The following is a 17,221-nucleotide window of genomic DNA, read 5'->3' as shown; positions in this document are numbered from 1 at the left end:
TTCTGTGATTTCCTACATCTCACCTTTCTTTGCAGACAAGCCATTTGAAATAACCTTAACTTATTTCACAGCCATTAAGTCTTTGAAATAATGTGCATTTTTCAGAGAAATCTTCTTATATATTTAGGCAGAAAATCTGACCTGCCATAGTTTTCAAAACAGCATAATTTCACCCTTCTCAATGATGAATCTGTTGTAATACACAACCTTTGAGGATTTAGCTTTATCAATGACATGTACTTTAAAAATGTTTTAGAGATCCTACCAGTCTTTGAAAACATCCTTGTTCCTTGTTTCAGTTCCAGTTTTATGTATATTTTCTGCCTTGCACCTGATTATTCCAACGTCTGATCGATGGCTAAGGGAATCTAATTCTGGTATTGATTGTTTTTGCTGCTTGTCTCCCCTTGTAGCTGATTTCTTCATTATTGTGTAAATTTAGATCATGAGCTCATGTTTAGCTAAACAGCTGACCTTGTAAGAGGCTTAGGTGTGAACGCTCGTAAGCTTCAGCAGAAAGTCGGCAAAGATTTTTTTGTGTCCCTCCAATGAGTTACCCGCGCGGACACCTTTTTCTACAAGTGTTGGTCCACTACTCCCTCTAGAGGCTGGGACTCAGACAGGACTGCTTTGCTACCCCCGATCTGGGATAGTGGTTTTGGGCGGCCTGTGGCCTGGGCAGGAGGCACCGCACGTGTGTCCCACAACCCATCTGCCTGCGAACTTCGGTCACCTGGCAGGAAGCTATGATGCCCAGACCTATGGTTAGCTTTGCATCGAGGTGCACTGCGCGGACCGGTTCCACACACACTTCAAGTAAGAGGGCGGCCTGAGTGGAAAGGTGAGAGTTTGGGCAGCTGTGCAGACAAAGAAGGCGCACTTTGGCCTGGGCCTAAAAGCTTGTGACACACGACTGGGCCTGCCGGGCTCTGAGGGCCCTGCCCTTGGCCCCCTTCTCCCCTGCCCTTTGTTCAGTCACAGCAGAGATGGCCCCACCCACTCCCTCAGTGAAGGAAGTGTTCCAACCTCCCTCAGCCCCGCCCCCTCTCCGCAGGTTACCATGGACTACAGATGCTGCATTCTGAGGCCAGGGCGTTCCGAGAATGCCAAGGGCAGACATGATGACCTTAAATGATTTCCTCTTGTGTCAATTTTGGTAAACTTTAGGAGCTAGGAAATGGTCCACTTTACAGAAATGTTCAAATTTACTGGCATTTCAGATATTCTCTGCTATAACATTGTCCTGATTCTTTCTGTATATTCTTTACTTATGTTTTGGTTTTCCTTAATCAAAGTGTGTCTTTTAAATCTTGTCAAAGAATATTCTTTGGACTTACTACCTCAACTGAATTTTATACGTTTTCTGTGGTATTAAGTTCTGCTCATATCTTTATTTATCTTTTTTCTATGTTCTCAGGGTTTATTGTTTTGATTTTCTGATGTCAATTAAAACACTTGGTTATTCATTTTAATAAATCTTTTTACTTATAAAGATTTGAATTTTTAAAGATTCCAGCTTACTTGTAAGTTTCTAAGGGTCAGGTCCTCTACATTGTGGCTGGCCAAAGGCTTAGTTCACAATATAGCAAAGTATATATTGACCTATTTTCCCCTCGACTTTCTGTGATTTCCTACATCTCACCTTTCTTTGCAGACAAGCCATTTGAAATAAACTTAACTTATTTCACAGCCAATAACTCTTTGAAATAATGTGCATTTTTCAGAGAAATCTTCTTATATATTTAGGCAGAAAATCTGACCTGCCATAATTTTCAAAACAGCATAATTTCACTCTTCTCAATGATGAATCTGTTGTATTACACAACCTTTGAGTATTTAGCTTTATCAATGACATGTACTTTAAAAATGTTTTAGAGATCCTACCAGTCTTTGAAAACATCCTTGTTCCTTGTTTCAGTTCCAGTTTTGCGGATCCTATCTGCCTTGCACCTGAATATTCCAACATCTGATGGTTGGCCTAGGGAATCTAATACTGGTATTGATTGTTTTTGCTGCTTGTCTCCCCTTGTAGCTGATTTCTTCATTATTGTGTAAATTTAGATCATCAGCTCATGTTTAGCTAAACAGCTGACCTTGTAAGAGGTTTAGGTGTGAACGCTCGTAAGCTTCAGCAGAAAGTCTGCAAAGATTTTTTTGTGTCCCTCCAATGAGTTACCCACGCGGACCCCTTTTTCTACAAGTGTTGGTCCACTACTCCCTCTATAGGCTGGGACTCAGACAGGACTGCTTTGCTGCCCCCGATCTGGGATAGTGGCTTTGGGCGGCCTGTGGCCTGGGCAGGAGGCTCCCCACGTGTGTCCCACGACCCATCTGCCTGCGAACTTTAGTCACCTGGCAGGAAGCTATGATGCCCAGACCTATGGTTAGCTTTGCAGCGAGGTGTACTGCGCGGACCGGTTCCACACACACTTCAAGTAAGAGGTCGGCCTGAGTGGAAAGGTGAGAGTTTGGGCAGCTGTGCAGACAAAGAAGGCGCACTTTGGCCTGTGCCTAAATGCATCTGACACACGACTGGGCCTGCCGGGCTCTGAGGGCCCTGCCGTTGGCCCCCTTCTCCCCTGCCCTTTGTTCAGTCACAGCAGAGATGGCCCCACCCACTCCCTCAGTGAAGGCAGTGTTCCAACCTCCCTCAGCCCCGCCCCCTCTCCGCAGGTTACCATGGACTACAGATGCTGCATTCTGAGGCCAGGGCATTCCGAGAATGCCAAGGGCAGACATGATGACCTTAAATGATTTCCCCTTGTGTCAATTTTGGTAAACTTTAGCACCTAGGAAATGGTCCACTTTACACAAACGTTCAAATTTACTGCCATTTCATATACTCTCTGCTATAACATTGTCCTGATTCTTTCTGTATATTCTTTACTTATGTTTTGGTTTTCCTTAATCAAAGTGTGTCTTTTAATCTTGTCAAAGAATATTCTTTGGACTTACTAAATCACCTGAATTTTATACGTTTTCTATTGTATTAAGTTCAGCTCATATCTTTATTTATATTTTTTCTATGTTCTCAGGTTTATTGTTTTGATATTCTGATGTCAATAAAAACACTTGGTTATTCATTTTAAAAAATCTTTTTACTTATAAAGATTTGAACTTTTCTAGATTCCAGCTTACTTGTAAGTTTCTAAGGGTCAGGTCCTCTACATTGTGGCTGGCCTAAGTCTTAGTTCACCATAGAGCAATGTATATATTGACCTATTTTCCCCTCGACTTTCTGTGATTCCCTACATCTCACCTTTCTTTGCAGACAAGCCATTTGAAATAACCTTAACTTATTTCACGGCCAATAAGTCTTTGAAATAATGTGTATTTTTTAGAGAAATCTTCTTCTATAATTAGGCAGAAAATCTGACCTGCCATAGTTTTCAAAACAGCATAATTTCAATCTTCTCAAGGTTGAATCTGTTGTATTACACAACCATTGAGTATTTAGCTTTATAAATGACATGTACTTTAAAAATGTTTTAGAGATCCTACCAGTCTTTGAAAACATCCTTTTTCCTTGTTTCAGTTCAAGTTTTATGTATACTTTCTGCCTTGCACCTGATTATTCCAACATCTGATGGTTGGCCTAGGGAATCTAATTCTGGTATTGATTGTTTTTGCTGCTTGTCTCCCCTTGTAGCTGATTTCTTCATTATTGTGTAAATTTAGATCATGAGCTCATGTATAGCTAAACAGCTGACCTTGTAAGAGGCTTAGGTGTGAACGCTCGTAAGCTTCAGCAGAAAGTCCGCAATGATTTTTTTGTGTTCCTCCAATGAGTTACCCGCGCGGACCCCTTTTTCTACAAGTGTTGGTCCACTACTCCCTCTAGAGGCTGGGAGTCAGACAGGACTGCTTTGCTGCCCCCGATCTGGGATAGTGGCTTTGGGCGGCCTGTGGCCTGGGCAGGAGTCTCCCCACGTGTGTCCCACGACCCATCTGCCTGCGAACTTCGGTCACCTGGCAGGAAGCTATGATGCCCAGACCTATGGTTATCTTTGCATCGAGGTGTACTGCGCGGACCGGTTCCACACACACTTCAAGTAAGAGGGCGGCCTGAGTGGAAAGGTGAGAGTTTGGGCAGCTGTGCAGACAAAGAAGGCGCACTTTGGCCTGGGCCTAAATGCTTGTGACACACGACTGGGCCTGCCGGGCTCTGAGGGCCCTGCCGTGGGCCCCCTTCTCCCCTGCCCTTTGTTCAGTCACAGCAGAGATGGCCCCACACACTCCCTCAGTGAAGGCAGTGTTCCAACCTCCCTCAGCGCCGCCCCCTCTCCGCAGGTTACCATGGACAACAGATGCTGCATTCTGAGGCCAGGGCGTTCCGAGAATGCCAAGGGCAGACATGATGACCTTAAATGATTTCCTCTTGTGTCAATTTTGGTAAAGTTTAGGAGCTAGGAAATGGTCCACTTTACAGAAATGTTCAAATTTACTGGCATTTCAGATATTCTCTGCTATAACATTGTCCTGATTCTTTTTGTATATTCTTTACTTATGTTTTGGTTTTCCTTAATCAAAGTGTGTCTTTTAAATCTTGTCAAAGAATATTCTTTGGACTTACTACCTCAACTGAATTTTATACGTTTTCTGTGGTATTAAGTTCTGCTCATATCTTTATTTATCTTTTTTCTATGTTCTCAGGGTTTATTGTTTTGATCTTCTGATGTCAATTAAAACACTTGGTTATTCATTTTAATAAATCTTTTTACTTATAAAGATTTGAATTTTTAAAGATTCCAGCTTACTTGTAAATTTCTAAGGGTCAGGTCCTCTACATTGTGGCTGGCCCAAGGCCTAGTTCACAATATAGCAAAGTATATATTGACCTATTTTCCCCGCGACTTTCTGTGATTTCCTACATCTCACCTTTCTTTGCAGACAAGCCATTTGAAATAACCTTAACTTATTTCACAGCCATTAAGTCTTTGAAATAATGTGCATTTTTCAGAGAAATCTTCTTATATATTTAGGCAGAAAATCTGACCTGCCATAGTTTTCAAAACAGCATAATTTCACCCTTCTCAATGATGAATCTGTTGTAATACACAACCTTTGAGGATTTAGCTTTATCAATGACATGTACTTTAAAAATGTTTTAGAGATCCTACCAGTCTTTGAAAACATCCTTGTTCCTTGTTTCAGTTCCAGTTTTATGTATATTTTCTGCCTTGCACCTGATTATTCCAACGTCTGATCGATGGCTAAGGGAATCTAATTCTGGTATTGATTGTTTTTGCTGCTTGTCTCCCCTTGTAGCTGATTTCTTCATTATTGTGTAAATTTAGATCATGAGCTCATGTTTAGCTAAACAGCTGACCTTGTAAGAGGCTTAGGTGTGAACACTCGTAAGCTTCAGCAGAAAGTCGGCAAAGATTTTTTTGTGTCCCTCCAATGAGTTACCCGCGCGGACACCTTTTTCTACAAGTGTTGGTCCACTACTCCCTCTAGAGGCTGGGACTCAGAAAGGACTGCTTTGCTACCCCCGATCTGGGATAGTGGTTTTGGGCGGCCTGTGGCCTGGGCAGGAGGCACCGCACGTGTGTCCCACAACCCATCTGCCTGCGAACTTCGGTCACCTGGCAGGAAGCTATGATGCCCAGACCTATGGTTAGCTTTGCATCGAGGTGCACTGCGCGGACCGGTTCCACACACACTTCAAGTAAGAGGGCGGCCTGAGTGGAAAGGTGAGAGTTTGGGCAGCTGTGCAGACAAAGAAGGCGCACTTTGGCCTGGGCCTAAAAGCTTGTGACACACGACTGGGCCTGCCGGGCTCTGAGGGCCCTGCCCTTGGCCACCTTCTCCCCTGCCCTTTGTTCAGTCACAGCAGAGATGGCCCCACCCACTCCCTCAGTGAAGGAAGTGTTCCAACCTCCCTCAGCCCCGCCCCCTCTCCACAGGTTACCATGGACTACAGATGCTGCATTCTGAGGCCAGGGCGTTCCGAGAATGCCAAGGGCAGACATGATGACCTTAAATGATTTCCTCTTGTGTCAATTTTGGTAAACTTTAGGAGCTAGGAAATGGTCCACTTTACAGAAATGTTCAAATTTCCTGGCATTTCAGATATTCTCTGCTATAACATTGTCCTGATTCTTTCTGTATATTCTTTACTTATGTTTTGGTTTTCCTTAATCAAAGTGTGTCTTTTAAATCTTGTCAAAGAATATTCTTTGGACTTACTACCTCAACTGAATTTTATACGTTTTCTGTGGTATTAAGTTCTGCTCATATCTTTATTTATCTTTTTTCTATGTTCTCAGGGTTTATTGTTTTGATTTTCTGATGTCAATTAAAACACTTGGTTATTCATTTTAATAAATCTTTTTACTTATAAAGATTTGAATTTTTAAAGATTCCAGCTTACTTGTAAGTTTCTAAGGGTCAGGTCCTCTACATTGTGGCTGGCCAAAGGCTTAGTTCACAATATAGCAAAGTATATATTGACCTATTTTCCCCTCGACTTTCTGTGATTTCCTACATCTCCCCTTTCTTTGCAGACAAGCCATTTGAAATAAACTTAACTTATTTCACAGCCAATAACTCTTTGAAATAATGTGCATTTTTCAGAGAAATCTTCGTATATATTTAGGCAGAAAATCTGACCTGCCATAATTTTCAAAACAGCATAATTTCACTCTTCTCAATGATGAATCTGTTGTATTACACAACCTTTGAGTATTTAGCTTTATCAATGACATGTACTTTAAAAATGTTTTAGAGATCCTACCAGTCTTTGAAAACATCCTTGTTCCTTGTTTCAGTTCCAGTTTTGTGTATCCTATCTGCCTTGCACCTGAATATTCCAACATCTGATGGTTGGCCTAGGGAATCTAATACTGGTATTGATTGTTTTTGCTGCTTGTCTCCCCTTGTAGCTGATTTCTTCATTATTGTGTAAATTTAGATCATCAGCTCATGTTTAGCTAAACAGCTGACCTTGTAAGAGGTTTAGGTGTGAACGCTCGTAAGCTTCAGCAGAAAGTCTGCAAAGATTTTTTTGTGTCCCTCCAATGAGTTACCCACGCGGACCCCTTTTTCTACAAGTGTTGGTCCACTACTCCTTCTAGAGGCTGGGACTCAGACAGGACTGCTTTGCTGCCCCCGATCTGGGATAGTGGCTTTGGGCGGCCTGTGGCCTGGGCAGGAGGCTCCCCACGTGTGTCCCACGACCCATCTGCCTGCGAACTTTAGTCACCTGGCAGGAAGCTATGATGCCCAGACCTATGGTTAGCTTTGCAGCGAGGTGTACTGCGCGGACCGGTTCCACACACACTTCAAGTAAGAGGTCGGCCTGAGTGGAAAGGTGAGAGTTTGGGCAGCTGTGCAGACAAAGAAGGCGCACTTTGGCCTGTGCCTAAATGCATCTGACACACGACTGGGCCTGCCGGGCTCTGAGGGCCCTGCCGTTGGCCCCCTTCTCCCCTGCCCTTTGTTCAGTCACAGCAGAGATGGCCCCACCCACTCCCTCAGTGAAGGCAGTGTTCCAACCTCCCTCAGCCCCGCCCCCTCTCCGCAGGTTACCATGGACTACAGATGCTGCATTCTGAGGCCAGGGCATTCCGAGAATGCCAAGGGCAGACATGATGACCTTAAATGATTTCCCCTTGTGTCAATTTTGGTAAAGTTTAGGAGCTAGGAAATGGTCCACTTTACAGAAATGTTCAAATTTCCTGGCATTTCAGATATTCTCTGCTATAACATTGTCCTGATTCTTTCTGTATATTCTTTACTTATGTTTTGGTTTTCCTTAATCAAAGTGTGTCTTTTAATCTTGTCAAAGAATATTCTTTGGACTTACTACATCACCTGAATTTTATATGTTTTCTATTGTATTAAGTTCTGCTCATATCTTTATTTATATTTTTTCTATGTTCTCAGGTTTATTGTTTTGATATTCTGATGTCAATTAAAACACTTGGTTATTCATTTTAAAAAATCTTTTTACTTATAAAGATTTGAACTTTTCTAGATTCCAGCTTACTTGTAAGTTTCTAAGGGTCAGGTCCTCTACATTGTGGCTGGCCTAAGTCTAAGTTCACCATATAGCAATGTATATATTGACCTATTTTACCCTCGACTTTCTGTGATTCCCTACATCTCACCTTTCTTTGCAGACAAGCCATTTGAAATAACCTTAACTTATTTCACGGCCAATAAGTCTTTGAAATAATGTGTTATTTTTAGAGAAATCTTCTTATATAATTAAGCAGAAAAATGTGACCTGCCATAGTTTTCAAAACAGCATAATTTCACTCTTCTCAATGTTGAATCTGTTGTATTACACAACCATTGAGTATTTAGCTTTATCAATGACATGTACTTTAAAAATGTTTTAGAGATCCTACCAGTCTTTGAAAACATCCTTTTTCCTTGTTTCAGTTCAAGTTTTATGTATACTTTCTGCCTTGCACCTGATTATTCCAACATCTGATGGTTGGCCTAGGGAATCTAATCCTTGTATTGATTGTTTTTGCTGCTTGTCTCCCCTTGTAGCTGATTTCTTCATTATTGTGTAAATTTAGATCATGAGCTCATGTTTAGCTAAACATCTGACTTTGTAAGAGGCTTAAGTGTGAACACTCATAAGCTTCATCAGAAAGTCCGCAAAGATTTATTTGTGTCCCTCCAATGAGTTGCCTGCGAGGACCCCGTTTCCTACAAGGGTTGGTCCACTACTCCCTCTAGAAGCACGGCCTCAGACAGGGCTGCTTTGCGCCCCACGATCTGGGGCAGTGGCATTGGGCGGCCTGTCGCCTGGGGAGGAGCCTCTCTGCGTGTGTCCCAGGGACCCATCTTCCTGCGAACTTCGGTCACCTGGCAGGAATCTACGATGCCCAGAACTATGCAGCGAGGTGTAATGCGTGGACAAGTTCCACACACACTTCAAGTAAGAGGGCGGCCTGAGTGGAAAGGTGAGAGTTTGTGCCGCTGTGCAGACAAAGAAGGCGCCCTTTGTCCTGGGCCTAAATGCTTGTGACACCCCACTGGGCCTGCCGGGCTCTGAGGGCCCTGCCCTGGGCCCCCTGCTCCCCTGCCCTTTGTTCAGTCACAGCAGAGATGGCCACACCCACTCCCTCTGTGAGGGCAGTGTTCCAAACTCCCTCAGCCCCGCCCTCTCTCGGCAGGTTACCATGGACTAAAGATGTTGTATTCTGAGTCCAGGGCATTCCGAGAATGCCAAGGGCAGACATGATGACCTTAAATGATTTCCTCTTGTGTCAGTTTTGGTAAATTTTAGGAGCTAGGAACTTGTCCACTTTACACAAACGTTCAAATTTACTGGCATTTCATATATTCTCTGCTACAACATTGTCCTGATTCTTTCTGTATATTCTTTACTTATGTTTTGGTTTTCCTTAATCAAAGTGTGTCTTTTAAATCTTGTCAAAGAATATTCTTTGGACTTACTACCTCAACTGAATTTTATACGTTTTCTGTGGTATTAAGTTCTGCTCATACCTTTATTTATCTTTTTTCTATGTTCTCAGGGTTTATTGCTTTGATCTTCTGATGTCAATTAAAACACATGGTTATTCATTTTAATAAATCTTTTTACTTATAAAGATTTGAGTTTTTAAAGATTCCTGCTTACTTGTAAGTTTCTAAGGGTCAGGTCCTCTACATTGTGGCTGGCCAAAGGCTTAGTTCACAATATAGCAAAGTATATATTGACCTATTTTCCCCGCGACTTTCTGTGATTTCCTACATCTCACCTTTCTTTGCAGACAAGCCATTTGAAATAAACTTAACTTATTTCACAGCCAATAACTCTTTGAAATAATGTGCATTTTTCAGAGAAATCTTCGTATATATTTAGGCAGAAAATGTGACCTGCCATAATTTTCAAAACAGCATAATTTCACTCTTCTCAATGATAAATCTGTGGTATTACACAACCTTTGAGTATTTAGCTTTATCAATGACATGTACGTTAAAAATGTTTTAGAGATCCTACCAGTCTTTGAAAACATCCTTGTTCCTTGTTTCAGTTCCAGTTTTGTGTATACTTTCTGCCTTGCACCTGATTATTCCAACATCTGATGGTTGGCCTAGGGAATCTACTTCTGGTATTGATTGTTTTTGCTGCTTGTCTCCCCTTGTAGCTGATGTCTTCATTATTGTGTAAATTTAGATCATGAGCTCATGTTTAGCTAAACAGCTGACCTTGTAAGAGGCTTAGGTGTGAACGCTCGTAAGCTTCACCAGAAAGTCCGCAAAGATTTTTTTGTGTCCCTCCAATGAGTTACCCACGCGGACCCCTTTTTCTACAAGTGTTGGTCCACTACTCCCTCTAGAGGCTGGGACTCAGACAGGACTGCTTTGCTACCCCCGATCTGGGATAGTGGTTTTGGGCGGCCTGTGGCCTGGGCAGGAGGCACCGCACGTGTGTCCCACAACCCATCTGCCTGCGAACTTCGGTCACCTGGCAGGAAGCTATGATGCCCAGACCTATGGTTAGCTTTGCATCGAGGTGCACTGCGCGGACCGGTTCCACACACACTTCAAGTAAGAGGGCGGCCTGAGTGGAAAGGTGAGAGTTTGGGCATCTGTGCAGACAAAAAAGGAGCACTTTGGCCTGGGCCTAAATGCTTGTGACACACGACTGGGCCTGCCGGGCTCTGAGGGCCCTGCCCCTGGCCCCCTTCTCCCCTGCCCTTTGTTCAGTCACAGCAGAGATGGCCCCACCCACTCCCTCAGTGAAGGCAGTGTTCCAACCTCCCTCAGCCCCGCCCCCTCTCCGCAGGTTACCATGGACTACAGATGCTGCATTCTGAGGCCAGGGCATTCCGAGAATGCCAAGGGCAGACATGATGACCTTAAATGATTTCCTCTTGTGTCAATTTTGGTAAACTTTAGGAGCTAGGAAATGGTCCACTTTACACAAACGTTCAAATTTACTGCCATTTCATATACTCTCTGCTATAACATTGTCCTCATTCTTTCTGTATATTCTTTACTTATGTTTTGGTTTTCCTTAATCAAAGTGTGTCTTTTAATCTTGTCAAAGAATATTCTTTGGACTTACTACATCACCTGAATTTTATATGTTTTCTATTGTATTAAGTTCTGCTCATATCTTTATTTATATTTTTTCTATGTTCTCAGGTTTATTGTTTTGATATTCTGATGTCAATTAAAACACTTGGTTATTCATTTTAAAAAATCTTTTTACTTATAAAGATTTGAACTTTTCTAGATTCCAGCTTACTTGTAAGTTTCTAAGGGTCAGGTCCTCTACATTGTGGCTGGCCTAAGTCTAAGTTCACCATATAGCAATGTATATATTGACCTATTTTCCCCTCGACTTTCTGTGATTCCCTACATCTCACCTTTCTTTGCAGACAAGCCATTTGAAATAACCTTAACTTATTTCACGGCCAATAAGTCTTTGAAATAATGTGTTATTTTTAGAGAAATCTTCTTATATAATTAGGCAGAAAAATCTGACCTGCCATAGTTTTCAAAACAGCATAATTTCACTCTTCTCAATGTTGAATCTGTTGTATTACACAACCATTGAGTATTTAGCTTTATCAATGACATGTACTTTAAAAATGTTTTAGAGATCCTACCAGTCTTTGAAAACATCCTTTTTCCTTGTTTCAGTTCAAGTTTTATGTATACTTTCTGCCTTGCACCTGATTATTCCAACATCTGATGGTTGGCCTAGGGAATCTAATCCTTGTATTGATTGTTTTTGCTGCTTGTCTTCCCTTGTAGCTGATTTCTTCATTATTGTGTAAATTTAGATCATGAGCTCATGTTTAGCTAAACATCTGACTTTGTAAGAGGCTTAAGTGTGAACACTCATAAGCTTCATCAGAAAGTCCACAAAGATTTATTTGTGTCCCTCCAATGAGTTGCCTGCGAGGACCCCGTTTCCTACAAGGGTTGGTCCACTACTCCCTCTAGAAGCACGGCCTCAGACAGGGCTGCTTTGCGCCCCACGATCTGGGGCAGTGGCATTGGGCGGCCTGTGGGCCGGGGAGGAGCCTCTCTGCGTGTGTCCCAGGGACCCATCTTCCTGCGAACTTCGGTCACCTGGCAGGAATCTACGATGCCCAGAACTATGCAGCGAGGTGTAATGCGTGGACAGGTTCCACACACACTTCAAGTAAGAGGGCGGCCTGAGTGGAAAGGTGAGAGTTTGTGCCGCTGTGCAGACAAAGAAGGCGCCCTTTGTCCTGGGCCTAAATGCTTGTGACACCCCACTGGGCATGCCGGGCTCTGAGGGCCCTGCCCTGGGCCCCCTGCTCCCCTGCCCTTTGTTCAGTCACAGCAGAGATGGCCACACCCACTCCCTCTGTGAGGGCAGTGTTCCAAACTCCCTCAGCCCCGCCCCCTCTCGGCAGGTTACCATGGACTAAAGATGTTGTATTCTGAGTCCAGGGCATTCCGAGAATGCCAAGGGCAGACATGATGACCTTAAATGATTTCCTCTTGTGTCAGTTTTGGTAAATTTTAGGAGCTAGGAACTTGTCCACTTTACACAAACGTTCAAATTTACTGGCATTTCATATATTCTCCGCTACAACATTGTCCTGATTCTTTCTGTATATTCTTTACTTATGTTTTGGTTTTCCTTAATCAAAGTGTGTCTTTTAAATCTTGTCAAAGAATATTCTTTGGACTTACTACCGCAACTAAATTTTATACGTTTTCTGTGGTATTAAGTTCTGCTCATACCTATATTTATCTTTTTTCTATGTTCTCAGGGTTTATTGCTTTGATCTTCTGATGTCAATTAAAACACTTGGTTATTCATTTTAATAAATCTTTTTACTTATAAAGATGTGAGTTTTTAAAGATTCCTGCTTACTTGTAAGTTTCTAAGGGTCAGGTCCTCTACATTGTGGCTGGCCAAAGGCTTAGTTCACAATATAGCAAAGTATATATTGACCTATTTTCCCCGCGACTTTCTGTGATTTCCTACATCTCACCTTTCTTTGCAGACAAGCCATTTGAAATAAACTTAACTTATTTCACAGCCAATAACTCTTTGAAATAATGTGCATTTTTCAGAGAAATCTTCTTATATATTTAGGCAGAAAATCTGACCTGCCATAATTTTCAAAACAGCATAATTTCACTCTTCTCAATGATAAATCTGTGATATTACACAACCTTTGAGTATTTAGCTTTATCAATGACATGTACGTTAAAAATGTTTTAGAGATCCTACCAGTCTTTGAAAACATCCTTGTTCCTTGTTTCAGTTCCAGTTTTGTGTATACTTTCTGCCTTGCACCTGATTATTCCAACATCTGATGGTTGGCCTAGGGAATCTACTTCTGGTATTGATTGTTTTTGCTGCTTGTCTCCCCTTGTAGCTGATGTCTTCATAATTGTGTAAATTTAGATCATGAGCTCATGTTTAGCTAAACAGCTGACCTTGTAAGAGGCTTAGGTGTGAACGCTCGTAAGCTTCACCAGAAAGTCCGCAAAGTTTTTTTTGTGTCCCTCCAATGAGTTACCCACGCGGACCCCTTTCTCTACAAGTGTTGGTCCACTATTCCCTCTAGAGGCTGGGACTCAGACAGGACTGCTTTGCTGCCCCCGATCTGGGATAGTAGCTTTGGGCGGCCTGTGGCCTGGGCAGGAGGCTCCCCACGTGTGTCCCACGACCCATCTGCCTGTGAACTTCGGTCACCTGGCAGGAAGCTATGATGCCCAGACATATGGTTAGCTTTGCAGCGAGGTGTACTGCGAGGACCGGTTCCACAGACACTTCAAGTAAGAGGGCGGCCTGAGTGGAAAGGTGAGAGTTTGGGCAGCTGTGCAGACAAAGAAGGCGCACTTTGGCCTGAGCCTAAATGCTTCTGACACACGACTGGGCCTGCCGGGCTCTGAGGGCCCTGCCGTTGACCACCTTCTCCCATGCCCTTTGTTCAGTCACATCAGAGATTGCCCCACCCACTCCCTCAGTGAAGGCAGTGATCCAAACTCCCTCAGCCCCACCCCCACTCCGCAGGTTACCATGGACTACAGATACTGCATTCTGAGGCCAGGGCATCCCGAGAATGCCAAGGGCAGACATGATGACCTTAAATGATTTCCTCTTGTGTCAATTTTGGTAAACTTTAGGAGCTAGGAAATGGTCCACTTTACAGAAATGTTCAAATTTACTGGCATTTCAGATATTCTCTGCTATAACATTGTCCTGATTCTTTCTGTATATTCTTTACTTATGTTATGGTTTTCCTTAATCAAAGTGTGTCTTTTAATCTTGTCAAAGAATATTCTTTGGACTTACTACCTCAACTGAATTTTATACGTTTTCTGTGGTATTAAGTTCTGCTCATATCTTTATTTACCTTTTTTCTATGTTCTCAGGGTTTATTGTTTTGATCTTCTGATGTCAATTAAAACACTTGGTTATTCATTTTAATCAAACTTTTTACTTATAAAGATTTGAATTTTTAGAGATTCCAGCTTACTTGTAAGTTTCTAAGGGTCAGGTCCTCTACATTGTGGCTGGCCAAAGGCTTAGTTCACAATATAGCAAAGTATATATTGACCTATTTTCCCCTCGACTTTCTGTGATTTCCTACATCTCACCTTTCTTTGCAGACAAGCCATTTGAAATAACCTTAACTTATTTCACAGCCAATAAGTCTTTGAAATAATGTGCATTTTTCAGAGAAATCTTCTTATATATTTAGGCAGAAAATCTGACCTGCCATAGTTTTCAAAACAGCATAATTTCACTCTTCTCAATGATGAATCTGTTGTATTACACAACCTTTGAGGATTTAGCTTTATCAATGACATGTACTTTAAAAATGTTTTAGAGATCCTACCAGTCTTTGAAAACATCCTTGTTCCTTGTTTCAGTTCCAGTTTTATGTATATTTTCTGCCTTGCACCTGATTATTCCAACGTCTGATCGATGGCTTAGGGAATCTAATTCTGGTATTGATTGTTTTTGCTGATTGTCTCCCCCTGTAGCTGATTTCTTCATTATTGTGTAAATTTACCTCATGAGCTCATGTTTAGCTAAACATCTGACTTTGTAAGAGGCTTAGGTGTGAACACTCGTAAGCTTCATCAGAAAGTCCGCAAAAATTTATTTGTGTCCCTCCAATGAGTTGCCCGCGAGGACCCCGTTTTCTACAAGGGTTGGTCCACTACTCCCTCTAGAGGCACGGCCTCAGACAGGGCTGCTTTGCGCCCCACGATCTGGGGCAGTGGCATTGGGCGGCCTGTGGCCCGGGGAGGAGCCTCTTTGCGTGTGTCCCAGGGACCCATCTGCCTGCGAACTTCGGTCACCTGGCAGGAATCTACGATGCCCAGACCTATGGTTAGCTCTGCAGCGAGGTGTACTGCGCAGACAGGTTCCACACACACTTCAAGTAAGAGGGCGGCCTGAGTGGAAAGGTGAGAGTTTGTGCCGCTGTGCAGACAAAGAAGGCGCCCTTTGTCCTGGGCCTAAATGCTTGTGACACCCCACTGGCCCTGCCGGGCTTTGATGGCCCTGCCCTGGGCCCCCTGCTCCCCTGCCCTTTGTTCAGTGACATCAGAGATGGCCACACACACTCCCTCTGTGAGGGCAGTGTTCCTACCTCCCTCAGCCCCGCCCCCTCTCCGCAGGTTACCATGGACTACAGATGCTGCATTCTGAGTCTAGGGCATTCCGAGAATGCCAAGGGCAGACATGATGACCTTAAATGATTTCCTCTTGTGTCAGGTTTGGTAAATTTTAGGAGATACAAACTGGTCCACTTTACACAAACGTTCAAATTTACTGGCATTTCATATACTCTCTGCTATAACATTCTCCTGATTCTTTCTGTATATTCTTTACTTATGTTTTGGTGTTCCTTAATCTAAGTGTGTCTTTTAATCTTGTCAAAGACTATTCTTTGGACTTACTACATCACCTGAATTTTATACGTTTTCTATTGTATTAAGTTCTGCTCATATCTTTATTTATATTTTTTCTATGTTCTCAGGTTTATTGTTTTGATCTTCTGATGTCAATAAAAACACTTGGTTATTCAATTTAATAAATCTTTTTACTTATAAAGATTTGAACTTTTCACGATTCCAGCTTACTTGTAAGTTTCTAAGGGTCAGGTCCTCTACATTGTGGCTGGCCTAAGTCTTAGTTCACCATATAGCAATGTGTATATTGATCTATTTTCCCCTCGACTTTCTGTGATTCCCTACATCTCACCTTTCTTTGCACTCAAGCCATTTGAAATACCCTTAACTTATTTCACAGCCAATAAGTCTTTGAAATAATGTGTATTTTTTAGAGAAATCTTCTTATATAATTAGGCAGAAAATCTGACCTGCCATAGTTTTCAAAACAGCATAATTTCACTCTTCTCAATGATGAATCTGTTGTATTACACAACCATTGAGTATTTAGCTTTATCAATGACATGTACTTTAAAAATGTTTTAGAGATCCTACCAGTCTTTGAAAACATCCTTGTTCCTTGTTTCAGTTCCAGTTTTGTGTATACTTTCTGCCTTGCACCTGATTATTCAACATCTAATGGTTGGCCTAAGGAATCTAATTCTGGTATTGATAGTTTTTGCTGCTTGTCTCCCCTTGTAGCTGATTTCTTCATTATTGTGTAAATTTAGATCATGAGCTCATGTTTAGCTAAACAGCTGACCTTGTAAGAGGCTTAGGTGTGAACGCTCGTAAGCTTCAGCAGAAAGTCGGCAAAGATTTTTTTGTGTCCCTCCAATGAGTTACCCACGCGGACACCTTTTTCTACAAGTGTTGGTCCACTACTCCCTCTAGAGGCTGGGACTCAGACAGGACTGCTTTGCTACCCCCGATCTGGGATAGTGGTTTTGGGCGGCCTGTGGCCTGGGCAGGAGGCACCGCACGTGTGTCCCACATCCCATCTGCCTGCGAACTTCGGTCACCTGGTAGGAAGCTATGATGCCCAGACCTATGGTTAGCTTTGCATCGAGGTGCACTGCGCGGACCGGTTCCACACACACTTCAAGTAAGAGGGCGGCCTGAGTGGAAAGGTGAGAGTTTGGGCAGCTGTGCAGACAAAGAAGGCGCACTTTGGCCTGGGCCTAAATGCTTGTGACACACGACTGGGCCTGCCGGGCTCTGAGGGCCCTGCCCTTGGCCCCCTTCTCCCCTGCCCTTTGTTCAGTCACAGCAGAGATGGCCCCACCCACTCCCTCAGTGAAGGCAGTGTTCCAACCTCCCTCAGCCCCGCCCCCTCTCCGCAGGT

The sequence above is a fragment of the Mesoplodon bidens genome, assembly GCF_964165515.1.
Source record: "Mesoplodon bidens genome assembly, chromosome: Y".
NCBI lineage: Eukaryota > Metazoa > Chordata > Mammalia > Artiodactyla > Ziphiidae > Mesoplodon > Mesoplodon bidens.
This window is presented reverse-complemented; position numbering follows the sequence as displayed.